Source organism: Lampetra fluviatilis, chromosome 12 (genome assembly GCF_964198595.1).
Source record: "Lampetra fluviatilis chromosome 12, kcLamFluv1.1, whole genome shotgun sequence".
NCBI classification, from domain to species: domain Eukaryota; kingdom Metazoa; phylum Chordata; class Hyperoartia; order Petromyzontiformes; family Petromyzontidae; genus Lampetra; species Lampetra fluviatilis.
In genome coordinates, this window is record NC_136286.1 from 9,107,455 (window position 1) to 9,127,687 (window position 20,233).

Consider the following 20,233-nt stretch of genomic DNA (forward strand, 5'->3'; position numbering starts at 1 on the left):
CCTCCTGGCAAGCTAGTCTTGGGGAAGGGTTTCCTGAGTAATGATAATCAGGTTCATCAACATCATAATCGGCATCGTCATCATCATATAGATGCTGATGATTATGGTGATTATCATCACCACTGTCAGTCATCTCATGTCTATTGTTGCTATCGCCATCATCATCGAAACGTGTATGATACTGGTGATCATCATGATCATCATCATCGTCATCATCGTCATCATCGTCATCATCACCGTCACTCCACTATTGAACGTCGCAGGACGCGGTGTGTACGTGCGTTGAAGATGAAACAGGCGGCAATGATTTAACAGGAGCATTAACCACATCACAGCCGAAAAGCCAATTACGAACACAACTGAGAACATTACTAAACCATTTCGGAGTTTTTCAAAAGTTACAAAGTCGTTTTTTTCTCCACCCCCCCTCCCCATCCAGGTGACCTGCATTGCTGTTGTTCGTGTTCCAAAAGGCGCTTTGAGAAGCCGGCACATTTAGGCGAACAAATAAAAGCAAATCCGTACGCTGCCGGGCAAATAAGTCAACGTTACTAAGAAATCCGAGCGTTCAACCGCCGTGCGTTGACGGCCCGCGAACGTTAGCCCCCCCCCCCCGTACCCCCCACACATTCCTCCAAATGAAATTGCTCGGATTTCTTTTCTTCTTCTTTCTTTTCTTCATCATTTCATCCCCAGCGGTGCAAAGAGCAAACCGCCTGACTTGATCAATTCACGGCGTCCCCTCCTGACGCGCGAACACCTCTGACACCCGGAGGCAAATGACGAGAGGCCTTTTTTTTGTTGCAGAGAGCCGAGAAAGAGAGAGGGAGAAGCAGGGAAAGAGAGAGGAGGAGGGGGGGGGAGCAGGAGGTCGTTGGTCCACAAGTGCCGCTCACGAGGACTGCGGCTAACCGCAAAATTAAGAAATCTGGCTCGCCAGAGGTCAAAAGGTCGGACTGCAAAACGTCTCTCCGAGCGCGCGGAGGCCGCGAGTCCCCGCGTCTGGGCGCGCCGTCGTTTCTAGTCAGGGACCCCAGCCGATTAAGTGCCTGGCTGCTGTCAAATGACCGCATTTTGCCAAGTCAGGTGTTTCTCATTAAGAGGGGCCACAATTGCTCCCAGAGAGAGAGAGAGAGGTGAGGTGGAGAGAGGAGGGGGGGGCAGAGAGAGAGAACACAGAGTAGGTACATCGCGTGGGGCAAGAGGGAAGAGGGGTGAGACCGACTCGTGGACAGGTAGGGAGGGGTAAACACAGTTATACATATAGACAAACAGACGTGTAGGCATACAGACAGATACACATGTGGTGTAGATATGCCGACTGAGAGATAGACAAATACACACACAGACGTCCTTACATATATATACACACACACACACGTAAATAAACAATTCAGACAGCCATACGAACACACGTATTGTTGGACAGAAACGGGCAGACAAACGGACGGAGACACACAGAGACGCTCACACACAGAGACACAAAGATAAAGACCCCCCGTATAGGCTTAACAGACTGTAGGGGCAAGTGCTGTTAGCGAGCACCTATGAAGGCCGGAACGGTACACGAGGGGGTGGGTGGCCAGCACCACGCCCGACCGCCTTTGTCTCCCTAGCGGCGATGTTTAAACACCGCACCAGGTACTCATTTGAGGCTGAGTCGACCTAGGGGAGGCCCAGGACCGGTTCAGAAAATCGTCACTGGTGTTTGCCATGAGCGGGAATCGAACCCGGGTCGCCAGGTTTGTAGCGCAGCGCGCTAACCGCTACACTACCGCTCCCCACACACAGAGACACACACACACAGACACACACACAGAGACACACACACACAGAGACACTCACACAGAGAGACACTCACACACAGAGACACTCACACACAGAGACACTCACACACAGACACACTCACACACAGAGACACTCACACACAGACACACTCACACACAGAGACACTCACACACAGAGACACTCACACACAGAGACACTCACACACAGAGACACACACACACACAGAGACACTGACACACAGACACACTCACACACAGAGACACTCACACAGAGACACTCACACACAGAGACACTCACACACAGAGACACACACACAGAGACACACACACACAGACACTCACACACAGAGACACACTCACACACAGAGCAGAGAGATGAACCGTGACAAAGGCGCAACCAGACGGAAAGGGAATACAGAGGCAAATGCAGTCAGAACGAGTGGAAGAATCTATCGAGAACCTGAGAATAATTTAGATTAAAATATCAAAACGTGTGAGCGACCACAAGGCCGCCGTGGGGGGGGGGGGGGGGGAGCGAGAGAGACGGTGAGCGGGGCAGGCACGAGGTGGCTCGGAGCCTCGGAGGTGGAGAGTGCGATGGGATTCCGAGGCTGCCCAGATGCGCAGGACGCAGCTCCACATTAACTCCGCAGCCCTGTCAAGAGGCTACAGGAGGCTGGTAGTTAGCGCCTCGCCTTATGAAATCCTTGACATGTGCCAGGCCCGTTCTCCGTCAGCAATCGGCGATCGTGCTCGAACTGGACATGACAGGGGCGGCACGCTCTCTCGGTCGGTCTCGTTTGGGCCGCGCTGGCAAATAGCGAGTTGGTCAGGTTCTAAATTGTGGGCGGGCGGTGGGGGGGGGCACAGGGCGATAGCGGGCAGGGCGCAAGTACGGAAAAAGTACAGAGAGGAGAAGGTTAGGAAGAGGGGCTCACGGAGCTTCGCGGAATAGAAGCCAAAGAATAAAGTTTAAATGACATCGGGTGGCTCCATTGCTGCTGTGGACCAGCGCGGGGCCGTAGTCTTGGTGCATCGGGGTCGTGCCGGGGGGGGGGAAGGTAGAGGGGATTAACCATACTTCGCCTCGCCGTGCGAAGGCGCTCGGCAGATGATTACATCGCAGGATCGCGAGAGGTGCCCGGCGGCTCGGGGAGTCGTCCGTCCAGCAGTGGATTGATCGTGTCTGACGACGACGACGACGACGACGATAACAATCCGGAAGGAATTATTTTAAAAAAGCATGCGGGTGTTCATAAGAAGAGCCGCTTGCCATGATGGATAGCTGTCAGAGACGGGGGCGCGAAAGTTAGCGTGACATTTGAACCGCGCGGAGCAGGCCCGGTGATGGGGAGCTCGGTCCGTCGCACGCTATTTCACTCCGCTACGAGGCGAGAAGGTCAGCCGCCCGATTGCCGATGCTGGGGCCAAGGCTCCGTGGGACCACAGATACAAATTACAGTACACCGCCGACACCAACGCGGCTGGGAGCCGAACGAACGGCAGGGCATGGCGAAGTGGCATCTCAGCCCGCCTGCCAATATGTTTAGACATGCGGGTATTCTGTCGGCGTTCGCTACGAGCTAAGCGGAAAAACACAGCGGCCCGGTTAACAAGCGCGAGTATTTCTAAAAGTGTCAATCACGGCGTGCGTTTACTCGGAATGTAACCAAAGAAATTCTTACAATTTCGCTGCCAATATTCATTTCGGTGAACTTGTCCGGTGCGCGCTCCTAAGGAGCCGGCGGAAGACCTACGCGATGGCGCTGCGCTCGCCTTGCGGACTTTCGAAAAACGGGACCCCGAAAACTGGATTACGAACAGATCGAGACGCCCTCCGACAGGTGACATCAGAAAGCCGCCGCGAAAAGCTTTAATCATGGGATAAACGCACGAGCGCGCACGTCCGCGCGAACTCGTTCGCACACACGCGCGGCGCGTATGCACACACGCGGCGCGTACGCGCGATGTCACGGTAAGTTAGTTTCAGGGGAAACAAAGAAATAGAGGTGTTAAAATTTATATTGGCTCCAAGCCCGCGGTGTAAAAGTCAGGTCCAGAAGGGCAGACGCAGCCATGTGGCCGACAAAAGCTACCCAGCGGTTCTGACTAGATGATTAGGTTTAAAAAGTTCAAGTGCCACTTTCTATAAGTGCCACATTTTCACCGTAACACTGCGGCGTCCGTGTGAGATTTGGCCTCGATGTGCGCATGCGTCCGGCAACTTCTCGTTGCGAAGAAGAACGCTCACGTTCTTTTATAGTTGTTCAAAAACGAGTTTACAGCCCTTTGTGATCCACTACAATATGAAGGCCTCTGGCGCGTTGTCTCGGTAATCGTTTGACCATACTTCACCGCGGTGGTCGGTGTGGGTTGGTTAAGGTTTAGGTTGGATGGCCAAAACCGGTTTAGAGATCACCCTCCACTGACGTTATCAGTTAGCCGTGGCCAGTAATCAAACCTACGTCACTGCATCCACAGTTTAGTGTATCCACTGAGCACAGTGGACGAACGGTCTAGTTGTTATTATAAAAGCTATTTAGCAATCGCTGACTTAGTCACACGGCCCCGAAAAGAGGAAACACTGCACTTGCTGTTGATAAAAAAATAATAATTTTGGAACCTTACAGAACGTTACATGACCATGCCTTGTGTACGTATGTACGTTGAACTTCTTTTGCACCATACGTAGCCGACCGTGCTAATCGGGGGGGGGGGCAACAAACTAACCACAGCAAGCAGCTCTAAAAAAATAGTTTATCTATGTACCATTGGAATAAATGCTCAATATGTGCGCCTGTCAACCGATTCAATCTTTACACGCCCCCCGAACCGTCCACCACAAACTAAACTTCTAAACTTAATACGATGCACGTCGATCGTCGATCGAGATGGCCGTCAGCTCGCTCCCCCCCCCGTCCCCCTCCAACAGATCAAAACTAAAGGGCCTCAAGCACGACGTATCATCATCATCATTATTATCGTACGAGCCACCGAGGTGATCTGGCACACACGGAGACAGAGGTCACGGGCGCCGTTCCACAGCCTCGCCGAAGCTGCAAAGGTTCTCGAATGTTCAGACCGAGATGCGTTTGGTTTCTGTCGAGGGCCGTTTAGAGGAGTGGCTCTCAACCGGCAGGATACGCGGACCCCCGGGGCTAGGTGGCAATGTCCCACGGGGTTACGCGAGCTGATTTATCAACGTGTGAAATTATTCCATACATGAGAGTCATCGGTGAATGATCAAGTATGAATCTGCCAATAACAAATAACGATAACATTTAAATCCATACGGTAACCTAAAACGATCTAAAGGACCTTTCTAAACTCACTGATCGTAAACAATGGCGGGTTTCCAAGCAGCGAGCGGGGACAAATAACGTCACGCATGCAATAGCGTTGATTTCTTTTTTGTTATTCGCTTGCAGTTACTTAGATAGTTAGGATACCTCGAAAAATGTACAGTTTGCTGAAATATTGCTGTTCATTATTCGTAAAAAAAATCAGAACCATGTTGGGTCAAATTTCGATTTAAAGCTTTCGTGACTGCAGGGATTCATCTTCTTGGTTCTTTCGGTAAAGTCACGTAGAATGGAAATAATAAAATAACAAAATAAAACATAATAAAATAATTCTCACGACGTTTCGGCCACAATGCAAGCAGCCGTCCTCAGGTGAAGACCAGAAAGAACCAAGACCATGTTGGGTCAGGCAAGGGGGTTTACTCGGTTGGAAGCCGTATAGAACCGTTCGTGGGCTTGGCCAGGACCTGTCGCGAGCACGGACGATGGCCACAGAGGTTCCAAACCACACGGAGAGGCTCGTCCACTGCCGAGAGATGGAGCGTCGAAATCAGCTCGTGTGTGTAGGAGCTCGATGGATCGCCAACAACATCGTGGGACGCTGAGAGATGGCCGCCAGCTTGGGGGATGCCTTCATCAGGCAGCGGATTGATCGATCAAGGCCGATGCTGTTACGCTCTCTTGTGGGCACGCCGATACGCATGCCTCGCAATCCTCCCACGGTCGGATTTTGCAGCGGAAAGTTCAAAGCACGACGTGCTTCCGTAACCCAACAGTTGTGTTTTTCTTTTGGGGGGAGGGGGGGGCGGAGTGCGGATCTGGTGGGGGGGGGGGGGCTTGCCTTTGTAGCCGCTTTGTATCGTAGCCCCGTGCGCGTGCCGACTCGTGTCACCACGTTTGGGGGTTTTACGAGCAAAGTCCTGCAGCTCGGCTCTGCTGGACCTCATAAAACACATTAGCCGGACACGGCTTGCATAACGCAGCGAAGAGCGAGAGAGAGAGAAGGAGAGATTGAGGGGGGGGGGAAGACGCGGCAAGAGAAAAAAAAATTATTACGGCACGTAGCCGGAGCAAAAGGAGCCACTTGGAAACGGTTTTAACTGTGCCGAGCCTCACACCGGCCGGCGCTCTGCGGGCGATGTGGTTTGGAGTAATTTATGGCGCTGCCGTGGCTCCATCTCAGCCATCAATCACAGCTGGAAGTGTCTGGCGCTACGAGGCTGGGCCACAGCTGGTGATCGGCGAGTGCGGCCCGCGGGTCCCGCTTGCCACGAACCGACGGACGGACCGACTGGCCGTCCGGCCAATCGCCAGAGATGCCACAGCCCCGGGAGTGATCGAGGCATCGTAGTTCATCTTCCGAAAGCTCTCTTCTTAGCGAAATGTTTTTTTTTGTCTCTCTCTCTCTCTTTCTCTCTCTCCCCCCGTTCCCTTTTCCCAAACACATTCATCTCGACGGCGATTGATTCGAATGTGCCTTCAGTTTTTATGTTATTACTAACAGTGCAGGAAATGGTTTTTTAACCAGCCCAATAACGCCCGCTGTCATCGCGCAGATGAAACAAGCGTGGTGAAAATTTGCTCGGAATTAAGATTCGGCAGTAATCACCCGAGCGGGATGCATTTTAATCTCGGGCAAAGGCTCGTAAAAATATATATATATTAATGGGGTGAGCTGTACTCGCGATAAAGCGATGCAGAGATTCCTATCGATTCTTAAACGGCGGGTAAGTCATAATGCAAACAAAAAACACAACTCTGATAATGTGTGCACTGTCCTTGAAGTTGATTGGTCCACACCCGAGACAGCATTCCTTAGAGCCTAGTCTCACATGGTGTTGGACCAGATGACGCCAAAAGGTGCACACATTATCAGAGTTATGTTTTTGTTTGCATTATGACTGCAGGTATTGTGGTCAATGCAAACATGACTCCTTGTAAAAAAAGGTGTCAGTTTTGTTGCCAGATAAAAGGGTAAAAAAACTATTATCATATTTTGCTACTGGCAAATGAGGTTCCAATGGTGTAGGCGGGTAAGTCGTTACGTATAACCACTTCGTGCACGACAAAAGCCGTGGGTTCACATACCCCCTGCAGCCACCGGAGGTGCAATCAGTGCAATGTTTTAATAAATATATATAGATTCTCGAATAGAATCGCGTTCCTGAATCACAACCCGAAATTCTGGCGACCATCCAACCTGGTGGGCAGGCGGAGTCCTCTGCAGTCTTATTCTCTGCGTAAACATTTGCATTGAACTCGTTGAAGGTTCACATTTCCTCTGACTTACACTGTTTAAATATATTTTTTTATATATTAAGTGGCGATTTATACCAATTCGTCAAATACTTACATTTCCCATTCGAAAATAACTAATAAAATGTTGTCAATATTTGTGTGAAGCCGTAGATCATAATAACAAAATTTCTTTTCAGAGAGGACAAAATGCAGCCGTCTGTGTCAAGGTATTTACCGAGTAAATTATTTGGTGATCCTGCGCTGCATTGGCAGTGGCGTCTACCGCTCTGGTCCTCTCCGTGTGCGATGCAGAAGGGCCCATTATTCGAAAGTCGCCTATGATATACGTTTCCTTATAAAGCCACGACGCTATTGACACAAGTGTTGAGTTTATTTTTCTATAGTTGCTCTGCAATGATGGTGAGATGTTGACTACCTCGCCTGGTATGCAGGAAGTTGTGGGTTCGATCCCGACCCTGACACCTGTATATATGGAGTTAGTATCTTCTCTTTCTCCGTCATCACGTGGATTTTTCTCCTACGGTTTTTCCCTCCCTTTAGAAACATGTGCTTAGAGTGTTTGGCTCCTATAAATTCCACGCGATGATTCACTTCGTTGAGCTAGCGTTTGTGATGGCCAAGCCTCTTTTGAAAAAGAGCTGTAAACCTCAGTGGGCCTTACCTGGTCAAATAAAAAAATAGTTTTAAAGTTTAAAGAGACAGCTGTGATTCCCATGCTCGTCTCATAATCCTCGTGTACTCGGAGCACTCAAAGTAACCTGTTTGTTTTATGTAATAATAAAATACCAAGATAATATGTATTGTGAGTTACTTCTTTTTCATAATCTGTATGATTTACAGACTATTCTAGCAAAAACAATTACAGTAAACCCTTGTTAAATCGACACATATGGGGCTCTGGCCTTGCCGAATAAAAACATTTCTCAAAATTTGTTTTCCAAACTATTCACACACCACACGCATTGACACAGCTGCATCAATTCCATCCAAAACTTTGGATTTGTCTCGCAGTCTAAGGGATGTATACTGCAGTCCCTTCCTATCACTTCTTGATGCCGGCGACATTCCTCAGAGGGTTGTGGCTTGCACAGAGTGCACATGAACAAGGTGGAGTCCAAAGCGGCGACGGGTCTGAACTGACGCTCACCACACGTGCGCCACTCGACCGAGTCGTTGTTTTGGTCGTGGCGCGCGACGTCGCTCCACGTCGCTCCACGTCGCTCCACATGCATGCCGACATTGGACCATTCGCTACGGCAATTCGGCACACGGCGAATTACTAATACTGTGTATATGCCGAAAGCGCAGCCGTGCTGAAGTATCCCCAATTGCGAATGATCAAATACTGAAATAACGAGGTTTTACTGTACGTTAATATAGGAGCACAAATGGAAAAGTTAAAGCTATTTCAAATGAACCGTGTGGCCAGTCTTCCCTATTCGGTACTCCCTCCACTTCAGTGTTGTGATCTATTATTAAATCATCAGTTGTTTTTTTGTCTTCTGAACGTCTTCTTCCACCGTTTCAATTCAACTCATTGTTAAGTTGTTACACGGGGGGGGGGGGGGGGGGGGGGGGGCTATTTATCCAGTTACCCAGCTAGTTTTAGTGGCAACGGCCCGCAGCCACTCACTCACAGCAGAGTCATTGTGGGAGTAGAGAGGAGCCCAGGCAGCAGCCAGCCAGGCAACTCAAGGCATATATTATTTTTAATAGCAGTACGATTACAGGTGCAAAGAATGCATTTAAAAAAAAACATTCCCCTACCCGCCGCCAAAACAATTCGAAGACACATTGAGAACCAATCGGCTGTTTTACTGCAAAGCTCTAATTATGATTATTCTGCCCGGCATTTGTGTGTTTAAGGGCAGCCAAACATGCCATTCATTGCTCCGCTTGGGAGATGTTAATTGTTCGTCAGTCAAGAACGATTTCAATGCATTCACGAAAATTGCAAAACAATCCACGCAGGCGCACTCTAAAAGTGACCCCACAGCTCCAGAACTGATAACAATTTCCCAGATCTGTACAAACAAAAAAGCGAGCAGGAAAGCTCTTCAATTTAAAAATAGAATTTTCATAAACTTTAAAAATAACATTCTGTGTTACCAGCGCGTTGAGCACGCGCGTGTGCTTGAACACACGCGAGTGACGGTATAGACTCAATGGCTGTGCACGAACGCACGAGTGATAGGGAAACCCCTAAACTCAAGCTGAGACGACCCTCGACTTCTCGTCACGGCCACACGAGGCCTAACCCCCCCCCCCGCGAAGCTGCAAGCACCACAGCCGCACTAATCGGGCACTGGAGGTCAAATATGTCCGGTGATGCAACAGCAACGCTGTGTTCACGAGGGCATCTTGGAAGTGGCCTCTAGCGGTTAGTGAAATGACAAAGCGGTGCGCTGATGTGCAGCTCCGCACAAAGCTATCTGAGAGTTGTAGATGTGAAGCTTTCGTGACTGCAAGGATTCATATTCTCTCTCTTTGGCCTTGTGTCAGGTTAAAATGCCCCCCCTCTGGCCAACCTCGAAAACTCAGAGGCTCCCTTATTGGAGAGGATTTCGCAGCTTGTTTTCCGTAAATCCAGATTGACGACGTATTTCTTCAGAGCTGCTATCCGTGCTTAGTTTGTTGTCCTTCCCTCCCCACGCACGCCTCCCACGAGCGCGGTTGTTTACGTGCGGTCGCGAACGAGGTTCAACGTGCGCGCAAGCCGACGCCCATGTGCACAGCAGAACTCGGGCGCCGTCCCGATTCCCCTCCGCGGACGAGGCTGCCAGGGAGCGATGGATGCGCCGCGGCCGCTTTCTTTTGAAGTCGCGAATGTTGCGACACCGCGTGCGCGCGCGCGCCGCTGACGGGAGCCAAAATCCACCGACGGACAGATTCAGGAAATAATTGGAAACTTTGCCGAGCGGTGTTGGAAATGTTGCGCGCCGGCACGCAAGGACGGCCCCGCAGCCTTGGCGTCCCCTCGTCAAGAACCCGTGCGGCACCGCGCGCGCACAAATTGACCTTTGAAAAAAACTTTAGGTCTTGGGGTTAGAGAAGTTATAGGATTTTGGGTTATTGTTTAAGGGTTAGGGTATAGGACTGAGGTGAGGATTTAGGCGTTTAGGATTGGGTTTAGTTTTAGGAGTTCGAGATTGAGTTCGGGGCTTTGTGGTTTAGCCAACCTTGCTAATCGGAGGTTTAAATAACAGTAATAAACCTGCTTGGCTTTCAAGATTTTTCTAGGTCGAGCACATTTTCCAGGCTATTTGGTCAAAGGCACAGTTGGTTATATACTGCACAAGTACACACTATGACTTTCACGTGCATACGTAGACGAGGCTGATTCAATAATCACACGATAGTTTCCAGCCCCCTGTCAATCCACTGCTGTATGAAGACCTCACCATGACGTGTCGCCCCGTGGGGGCCGATTGACCATACTTCACCACCTCGGCGCGGGCCGGTAAAGGGAGCAGTGCCGGCACTGGTGCGGAGACCCCACCCATCGCTGACGTTAAAGCCTTGGCCGGGAATCCAACCTCAGGCCTGCCAAGTCCGTAGCTCGTTGATCAAACCATGTTCGCCACCGCCCCCACCCCCGTCCCATTTTTCCACGTTAATTTGTGAATTCGGGTTTGTCGGATGTTTCGCCGAACGTACTGGGAGCGTCTGCATAGTCAGAATCAGAAGTGTATTGTTCTCATAGTGAAGCCCACTGAGCCAAGGAAATGTTTGTTCAAGGGCGACTCGGCCATGCAAGCGCGGTCCCTGCAGAAGATCCCAGGCATGCGGAGCGAAACGTCGGACATCACGCTGAACAAACGCCACGCGGCGGCGGCACGACCCGAAATCGAATTCGTTTCGTCGCGAAACAGCTTTCAATGAGCCTCGAAGCAGTTTTAAAACAGAAGCCATTTTTGGATCTTCTCATTTTCCCATTCCTTCAATCGAGTTCTAGATTTGAAGATTTCGTGACTGCAAGGATTCATATTCTTGGGTTTTTTTCGGTAAAGGTAAAAATTTTAAATTAAAATTCATAAAATAAAATAAATAAAAAATCACGACATTTTGGATGCAACACAAGCTTCCGTCTTCAGGTGGAACCGTCACAGCACTTGATACAGCAATCGTGCTGTGACGGTTCCACCTGCAGACGGAAGCTTGTGTTGCCTCCGAAACGTCGTGATTTTTATTTTATTTTTATTTTTTACCTACGTGACTTCAATCGAGTGTTGCGTACGTCCAAGCAAGCGGCGTGCGGGAAACCCACAGCGCCCGGAGGAATCCCCACAGAACCGCAGAGCTTGGGCAATCTTTGGTAGCGCCGCTGCTGCATTCCCGCTCGTCGGTGTTTGCTCCTCCTGCCGCCTCTGGAGTCGCCGTCTCTCTCTCTCCCTCCCCGTCTCTACGAAGAGCGAGGAGTTAGATGCCGTTCAGCGCGGCACGTTACAAGTTGAAATTGTTTATTATTATCATCACTTGCTGTCCTCTCTTCCACTGGCAACACATGCTGTGTGATTTCGAGTGCGGCGAAGCCAGATGGGATGGGTTTTACGTTTTTTTTTTACAAACGCAAACATTTCAGAGCGGTAACAAAGAAGGAACACGAACAGCGCAGCGCACGGAGACGCAACTTGCGGTCTGCTTCCAATTACACCTCCTCTGGCACGAGCCGAGCCCCCCCCCCCCAACCAACCTTGACTCAGAAGCTGCAATGCTTTTGGAAAAGCAAAGTATTGTTTTTGCTTAATCAAAGCCACTTGGCCCGAATGTTTAAATGGCACCTGGCGCATTGGAACACACAAACTAAACGGATGAGCGTCACTCATCAGACGCGTTCGCCCGTGGCATCGATGTTGTCGCGTAAACAGAAACTCCGACGATTCGGCGTCGGGTTCCACAGTGTGTGCGCGTGTGCGCGTGTGCGTGAGGCACACTCGATGTATCGAGGCGGTGTGCGTGTAGCGGTACAGCAAGTAGGTTAAAACCCAATAAATTGTGTGTTCTCTCCTCATACGCGTGGGTGCTTTGCCCCCCCTCTCTCTCCACTAGATACACCAGATCTCATCCAAAGCAGCCGAAAGAATGTGACTGGGGGGGGGGGAGGCTCGGCGAGGAATTTGACTCATCCACGAATCGCCTTTTGCCGACTGCACCGCGGCCTGGGGGGGGGGGGGTTCTGTTAAAACGTCGCGGAAAATAACTGGGGGCAGGAGGGGCAAGGGGAGGGGGGCAGGTGGAGGGGGGGTTGGTGGGGCAGGGGGAGGGGGGGCTGGGGGGGGCAGGGGGAGGGGGGACTGGGGGGGGGGCAGGGGGGAGGGGGGGTTGGGGGCACGTCAACTCGAATACGAAGTGAATTCAAGTTGGGCAACTGATCGTTGCCCAAAAAGGGGGGGGGGGGGGGGTGAACTGTTTTGCTTTAACAGCCACTGGCGGCGTCGCGTACCGTGTGACCGACTCGTGCGTTGTTCGTACAGAAGCGTCCCGATTCTAACTTAATCTGTACTGTCGTTCTTTGACAGCATACAAGGGACGTGTTTATATTCATATTCTTGCAGACGTGTTTACTTGGTGTCACCGTGCTCCTTTGTAAGTACGATAAGATCTTTGGAAGGAGCCGTACAATTTGGATTCATCCCTTTCATTATCCACACTAATTCTGGTTTGCATCAACAAGTCGATTTTGTTTTACTACGTACAAACCACTTGCTTGGTTGACAACACTCTGCCCCTTGCAATAAGTATTAACTAGAAACAGCAACAGCGGCGTGCTGCTGCTGCTGCCACGGTCCCGGTGCTGAGACCACCACGTGTCAGGCGCACGTGGTTCAACTTCCGATTCCGAGCGAATCGAGTTGATTATGTCCCTCATCCTGATTACCGATGACTGCGGGTATTTAAAAAAAACACAAAATCATCGTCTCAATGTGTTGTTTTTATTCTTATTCTCGCTCCGAGACGTACAAGTTTGTTGTCTTTCCAACGCACCTACCGTTTAGCACGCTTGGCTACGTACGGTGCGAAAGAAGTTCAACGCACACAGACGTTTCGGAGGCGTCAACACGTTCCTTCGGAGTGGGCAGGTAGGAACTTGGTTGGACAGCGCATTCGTGCACGACAGACAAATAATCCCTGGTGGGCAGTGTGGAACCTGTTGTTCCTCTACCTGTACAAAAGATAACTTGACTTTAGGTAGCCAGGCAGCCAGCCAGGTAGCCAGCCCCCTTAACTGTCGGCCCCTCCCCCTTGCTTAGGCCCCTCCCCTTAACCCCCCCCCCCTCCATTAGGCCCCTCCTCTGACCCCCCCCCTCCCTCAGGCCCCTCTCCTGACTCCCCCCTTCCTTAGGCCCCTCCCCTGACCCTCCTCCCTTAGGCACCTCCCCTCTCCGTACCCGGAAGTAGGTCTCCACCAATCAAAGAGCTGTTTATATTATATATTTATTTATGCACGACAGACAGTCAGACAAAAATCCCTGGTGGGCAATGTGGAACATATTGTTCCTTCCTGCAATATTTGATATTGAATGGCACGCAACGAGCGCTCGGTGGTGCACGGCGAGTCGAGCCTCCGGCCCTCGTGTGGCTAAAGAAGCCGACTCAACGGTGGTGTGAGAAGTTGTCTCGTGACAGCGTCTTCCGCGGACGTTCCCTAAGAGGCCGTCCATAAATGACGTCACGCGATTTTCGACGATTTTCGACGATTTTTGACCGCCCCCCCCCCTCGTCACACAGCGTCACAAAAAGTCAGACCCCCCCCCCTCAAATATGACGTCACAAAGCTCCCCCAAAACCATATTTAAATTTTGAAAATAAAACATGCTTCAAATCGCTTTAAACTATTGTCATTGTAGTGCGTATTTAATGTGGCGCTGCACTCTTGATGTTGTAGGAGTGGTGTTATAACAATTACTAGTGTTATAACAATTCTATATTTATTTAAAGTTGCGAATTTTGATGTGACGTCACATTTCTAAACACCCCCCCCCCGTCACACATCGTCACAAATGTCTGACCCCCCCCCCCTAGGTGCGTGACGTCATTTATGGACGTTCCCTAACAGGGAGTGGTGGTGCACTGCTATCACATCGACGTATTTTTTGGGGACACAAATTTGCGTTTAAAATCTCTCGACAAGACACCAAGCGACTCAAACGCAGTAAATAATGATGATCATTTACAGCCCTTGGTCAAGCCACTGCTGTGTGAAGGCTTCCCCCATGCCGTGTCGGTCACGGGGGTTCTTTGACCATACTTCACCACGCTGCTGGGTCGTGGTTGAATGAAAGGGATGCGTTGGATCGGTTCATATATATGTCGCCACCTATGTTTCTCGTGGCCGACAATGGATCACAGTCTTGATTGGAAACTTTCGTGACTGCAGGTCTCCACACTCTTTGGTTATTCGGTAAAGTCACGTGGGTAGAAAAAATAATAATAGATCACGACGTTTCGATCGCAACGCAACAATCGTCATCAGGCGGAAGATGACGATTGTTGCGTTGCGATCGGAACGTCGTGATCTATTATATTTTTTTCTACCTACGTGACTTTACCGAAATAACCAAAGAGAATGTATCACAGGTCATCATATTCAGAGTGCAGCGCGCTAACCACTGCACCACCGATCCCCAGTGCACAATGAATACAAAGTAACTCGTTTAAAATATCAGGCAAGGCCCACTGAGCTATAAAGTGCTATTTTAGAAGCGACCTGGCCACAAATGATTGCTCAACGAAGTGGCTTGTCGCGTGGAAATGTGTAGCAGCCAAATACTCTGAACGCGAGTTTCTAAACGTGGATGGAAATACGCGAGTGCCCGCAGAGAAATCCACACGACCACGGGGAGAGAGACACGCACACTCCAAATATAGAGCAGCCGTCAAGGTCGGGATCGAACCCGCGACCTCCTGTATACCAGGCGAGGTAGTTAACAACTCGCCACCGGCGGCCAGAAGTTTTGGAAGAAGTATAGAAGGACCCCCACTTTAACCCCCCACGCACGCCCTGACGATGGACTAATTGTGGTGAACGCAGTTATATTGCCGGGTGGGGTTGGGTCGTACAAACTTTCCCGTCGTTTCAACTTCCACGCAGGCAGCGGGAACCCACACGGCAACATCCCAACACAACGAATGAATCGTGAACAAAAACGAATTATAAAAAAATCTCAACAACAACAAAAAATGTCTAAAGCAAAAGCGGAAACGGGATAACCGAGTGACCGGTGACTCCCCCCGACGGCGACTGCACCTCCGGTGTCCCAGCAGCGTAGCAGCGGAGAGAGCACGCGGGCACGAGACGCGAGCGTTTGCAGCCAGAGCAAAGGTGGGGTGGACGAGGAGGAGGTGGGGGGGGGGTCTAAGGTTGGCCGCATCCATCACGCAAGATTACTTTCGCCTCGGGAGGCCCGCTCCTCCGTCCCGTCCTCCTGCGGCTCCGGCTCAGTCGCCGTAAATTCGCTCACGATTTGCAGCTGCTGCGAGCGAGCGGGCGAACGGGCGGGCGGGCGGGCAAGCCATCGTGCGCGCGCGCGTGATGGATGGCGAATGTCGCTGAGAGGAGGAAGGGAACGGAGGAGGAGGAGGGGGGGGAAATGGAGCCGAGAGCTGGCACGACGGCTCTCCCCAACAAAACGCTCCGCCTTTAAATTATTCATCGTCTGTTGCGAAAGGGGTGGGAGGGGGGGGTGGATGCAGGGGGGAGGTGTGTATTGGGAGAGGGGGTGTGGGTGGTGGAGCGGCTTTGCTCTCACTTTCTTGGGGGGTTTTGCACTTGAACGAGTGGTACTTGAGCGACGCGAGAAAAAGATGTGAAGCCACCCGCTAAAATGCCCCCCACCCCACCCACCAGCCCATAACCCGCTGCCCCCACACCACCACCAACTCACCCGTCACCGATTAGGCACTGTTGCTGTTCGTCAAATTAATGTAATAACTTGCGAGCGCTGGGTGGAGGAGGGGGAGGGGAGGGGGAGGGGAGGGGGACCCCCCCCCCCCCCTTAGAATATCTACCGAGTCCCACGGTGTCCTTAAAACCGCACGGCCGTCGTTCTGCGTGCGGGCGGGGGAGACCGCGTGCGGTTTGCATTGTCTGCTGAGTTAGTTGGTTGTGTTTTTTTTTGCGAGCGCGGCTCGAAGGGAACGAAAAGAGAAAAGCAATAAAGTCCCCCAACGAAATCACCTGCCGGGCCCGCGTGGCCACGACGCATTCGATTAATATCGACCGTTAGGTGCAACATGTAATGCTACCTACAATAATCGATGTGTGTGTTTATACGCGTGCACGGTATGTTGTGTTGTATGGAATTGGTTCACGAGACCCCCCCCCCACCCCTGCAGCCGATAAGTGGGCGCTTACATCTGTACCAACAATCGAGAAACAAAGACCACGATGGGAGTTTAAAGCCCGAACCGCAACCGGTTTGAATCGCTCCGACCCGCTCTGTGAGTCGCGCACGGCGAATAGCTACATGTCTAATGTGCTACCATTGTTTAGTTGTAATTGTTGAAAATTTAATTTCGTAACCATATTCATACATTCCGTAGCTATAACGTTTGACCCCCACCCCCCTACTGGACATCTGCGATAAATGCTTAATAGCTCATCGGATTCCTCCAGGATTAATACATATTCAAATTCTGATACAGTAATCAGAGCGTTATAAACCCTTAGGCGCCGAGTATTGCATATTGCTGTGATGATAAAGTGGGGGGGGGGGGTGTGACGGGAGGCTTGCTTGAGAAACACATTGGGGCGTGACTATTAAATAAACAAAACCCTGCCCTTTTGAAAGAGCCCTCGTGGTGGAGCGCCAATGGACTGTTGTTGAGAGTGAACCCGCATATGCCAGGGTACGCCTCGACACGGGCAACGCGTTTGCCTCTCGACGCCGAATCACGCGGAATCCCGTGACCTCCGCGGCTCTCGGCAGCCCAAGCAGCGGCGATGACACCGGATTATTGCATGCGTGCGTGTTGCTCTGATGATACAGAGTGCTTCAAAAGAATGTTCGCACTTATAAGGCGCTATTGTTTTTAATGGGAAAAGAACGGATAATGCACTGGAAGACGATAACAAACGTGATGTTAACAGCTTCAAAAGGGTCAAATAGTCTCCCACTCGTACGCCATCGTTGTCAACGCGTGCCTGGAATCTTCTCCAGGTAGTCTCCAGGCGCATTTCTCGTGGTGTTGTTGCAAATTTATCAAAAGTGTTAACATTTTATTTTAAGCACCCTCTCTATATATTTGTTTTCCTGAGTAAACACGTCCCGCCCTTAGGTGGCACAGAAAGGGCCCAACGCCATTCTCGCCCCGTGCCGCGCACCTCTGTAATTATTATTTCACGCTTTTTATGAACTCTGCTGTTGTATCCTCAAATCTTGTAACTCAAATTTTACCCACTTCTCAATGTGGTATCGACTGCAAACTTGGTATACTTATGTCATACTGATGACAATACTATATTCTATCGTTTAAAAAAAGATATATATTTTTTCAAACATAATTTTTTACATGTTATGTTCCGGCTTGGGTCTAATTGTCCACGCTCAACTCACGTTGGCCACTTCCTGGAGTCGTGGAGTTCTTCCATTACTAGTACGGTACATTTAATTAAAGCGTGTTTAAAAAAAAAGTTGCTTAAAGTATTATTTTGTTTAGAAAGCACCCCGTATATGCATGCATTGTCTTTGAAACGAATGGGCCACACCAAGAGACGGCCTTCTGTGGGGCCCTCTCGTACCACCAGTGCGAGACCAGAGAGCGCCACGAGGCCAACGGTTTAGCATGTTTTGACACATACACACGTGTGCTTAATGCAGACTTGATGCCTCGCACAAAGGTCTGTCTATCTATTCTTTGGGTCTTTCGCTCTTTCGGTAAAGTCGCGTTAATGGAACAAATTATAAAGAAAAAATAAGGTTAAAAGAAAATAAAAAAACTACGACGTTTCGATCACAGAGAGGGTGCTTCAAAAAAATGTTAACACTCGCGAGAATTTGCAATAATATCACGAGAAACGTTTCGTAGTTTTTGCTTATTTTCTTTGAACCTATCTACGTGACTTTACCGAAAGGACCCAACCAATATGAATTCCCGCAGTCACGAAAGCGTTCAGTCAAGATTTAAGATCCATCTATTTACGTGTTGGAACATTTTTAACACCTGCTTCATTGCCAGAACGGGTAAAGCCGATTCTTGTTTTGTTTTCAATCGAGAGAGAGAGAAAGCGCGCGCGCGCACGCACGCACGCGGTAATTAATTTACAACACGTGTTGCAGAGGCCAGAACGAGGGCAGCTGCTCGTCAACAGATTACTTATATTCCCATTACCGCGCGAGCGATGGTAGAGAGTTGCGCTCATTGGTAATCCATCAATAATCGAGTCGGTTAAATGTTGAAACGAACGCCTTCCTGTACGCGCACTGTGGGAGGTATACATCACAGGACACGTGTTTTCCCCGAGACAGAGGTTACGTTAAAAAAATTAAACAAGAAAACTCACACGTGCAGAATGTTCCAAAACCCACAAGCACGTACGCACACGGACACACGCGGGCATAGCAAAGGATTCCCCCGTTGAGATGTATCAACCGTAGGGGCCAGCGCTGTCAACTATTACCCATTTAGGCCAGTGAATATATATGTACACACACGTAAAGACAAAGATCCCCCGTATAGCCTTAACAGACTGTTGGGACAAGTGCTGTTAGCGAGCACCTATGAAGACCGGAACGGTACACGTGGGGTGTGTGGCCAGCACCACGCCCGACCGCCTTTGTCTCCCGAGTGGCGATGTTTACACACCGCACCAGGTACTAATTTGAGGCTGAGTCGACCTAGGGGAGGCTCAGGACCGGTTCAGATCATCGTCACTGGCGTTGGCTGTGAGCGGGAATCACACTCGCGTCGCCGGGTTCGTAGCGCCACGCGCTAACCGCTGCACCACCGCTCCCCACACACACAAACACGAAGACGCGCGCTAAGCGATTGAAGACATCTGTTGGAGGGATACAACTGGAAAACGCATCAGAGTGTGTGCACCTAGGGCAGTCATTATAGATGGACCGGAATCGAAATGATGGAATGGGTGAGATGAAATGTGATGTAAGAAGGCACTTGGAGTTGCTGAGGAATCTGCGCCCCACGTAAATGCAGTAAATCTCTACCCTTGAATAAAGAGGCATAATAGAGAAAGCTGGAGTTCTTTTATGAACCTGCATTTGAGAACAAAAAGCATCGTGTCCATGTGCCTGGAAGAATAACGTGTCTAACTAGCGTACTTTTACCTCGTATGACTTACGGATTTGCAAGATGGACATGGACAAAGAAAATTTAAGGAAAATTTGAAAAGCGCGCAGAGAAGCGTGGAGAGATGCGCGATTTCAAATGACACTTAGAGACGGAGAGAGAGAGGAACGCCTGGATCAGAGAACATACACGTGTTGGAGACATCGTGATGGTCATTAGGAAGAGTGAGTTGCGCTTGGGCAGGACACGTCGAGGGAACGGACGATGGCCGTTGGTCGAGACTAACAACGGAGTGGCAGCCCACGGAGGGAACGCGCTCGAGAGGAGGGCGTCCATCTCGGAGATGGAGCGATAAGATCAGCACGTCGATTGATTGCTGCCTCTCAAAGCCATCGTCATATCTGCTCGCCGGGTTCTGAGCGCAGCGCGCTGACCGCTACCCTACCGCTCCCCCACACAGGCGCACACGGCGTAAGGACGCACACACTCACACCGCGCATGCGCACACGCGTGGGTGGTGCCCGTACGCACACAGCTGCAACATCTGCGCGGGGTGATTAGCCGCGGTGGGTTGTTTTTTTTGTGTTTCTCCCCCTTCCCCCGGCAAGTCCCAGCTCAAGGTGACGAGCCAAGTCT

The 20,233-nt window shown here is 50.5% G+C and overlaps 1 long non-coding RNA gene across 4 annotated transcripts in view; it reads right to left on the reverse strand.

Annotated features, from left to right (window-relative positions):
• Window positions 1–15,906, reverse strand: part of LOC144934955 (uncharacterized) — a 33,289-nt gene extending 17,383 nt beyond the window's left edge. For 3 of the 4 annotated variants that reach the window (XR_013637237.1, XR_013637236.1, XR_013637235.1), the window contains exon 1: window positions 15,597–15,906. This is a non-coding gene — a long non-coding RNA (uncharacterized LOC144934955). The remainder of the gene's footprint in view (window positions 1–15,596) is intronic. The other variant, XR_013637238.1, reaches the window with a different exon arrangement.
• Window positions 15,907–20,233: the final 4,327 nt, after the last annotated feature.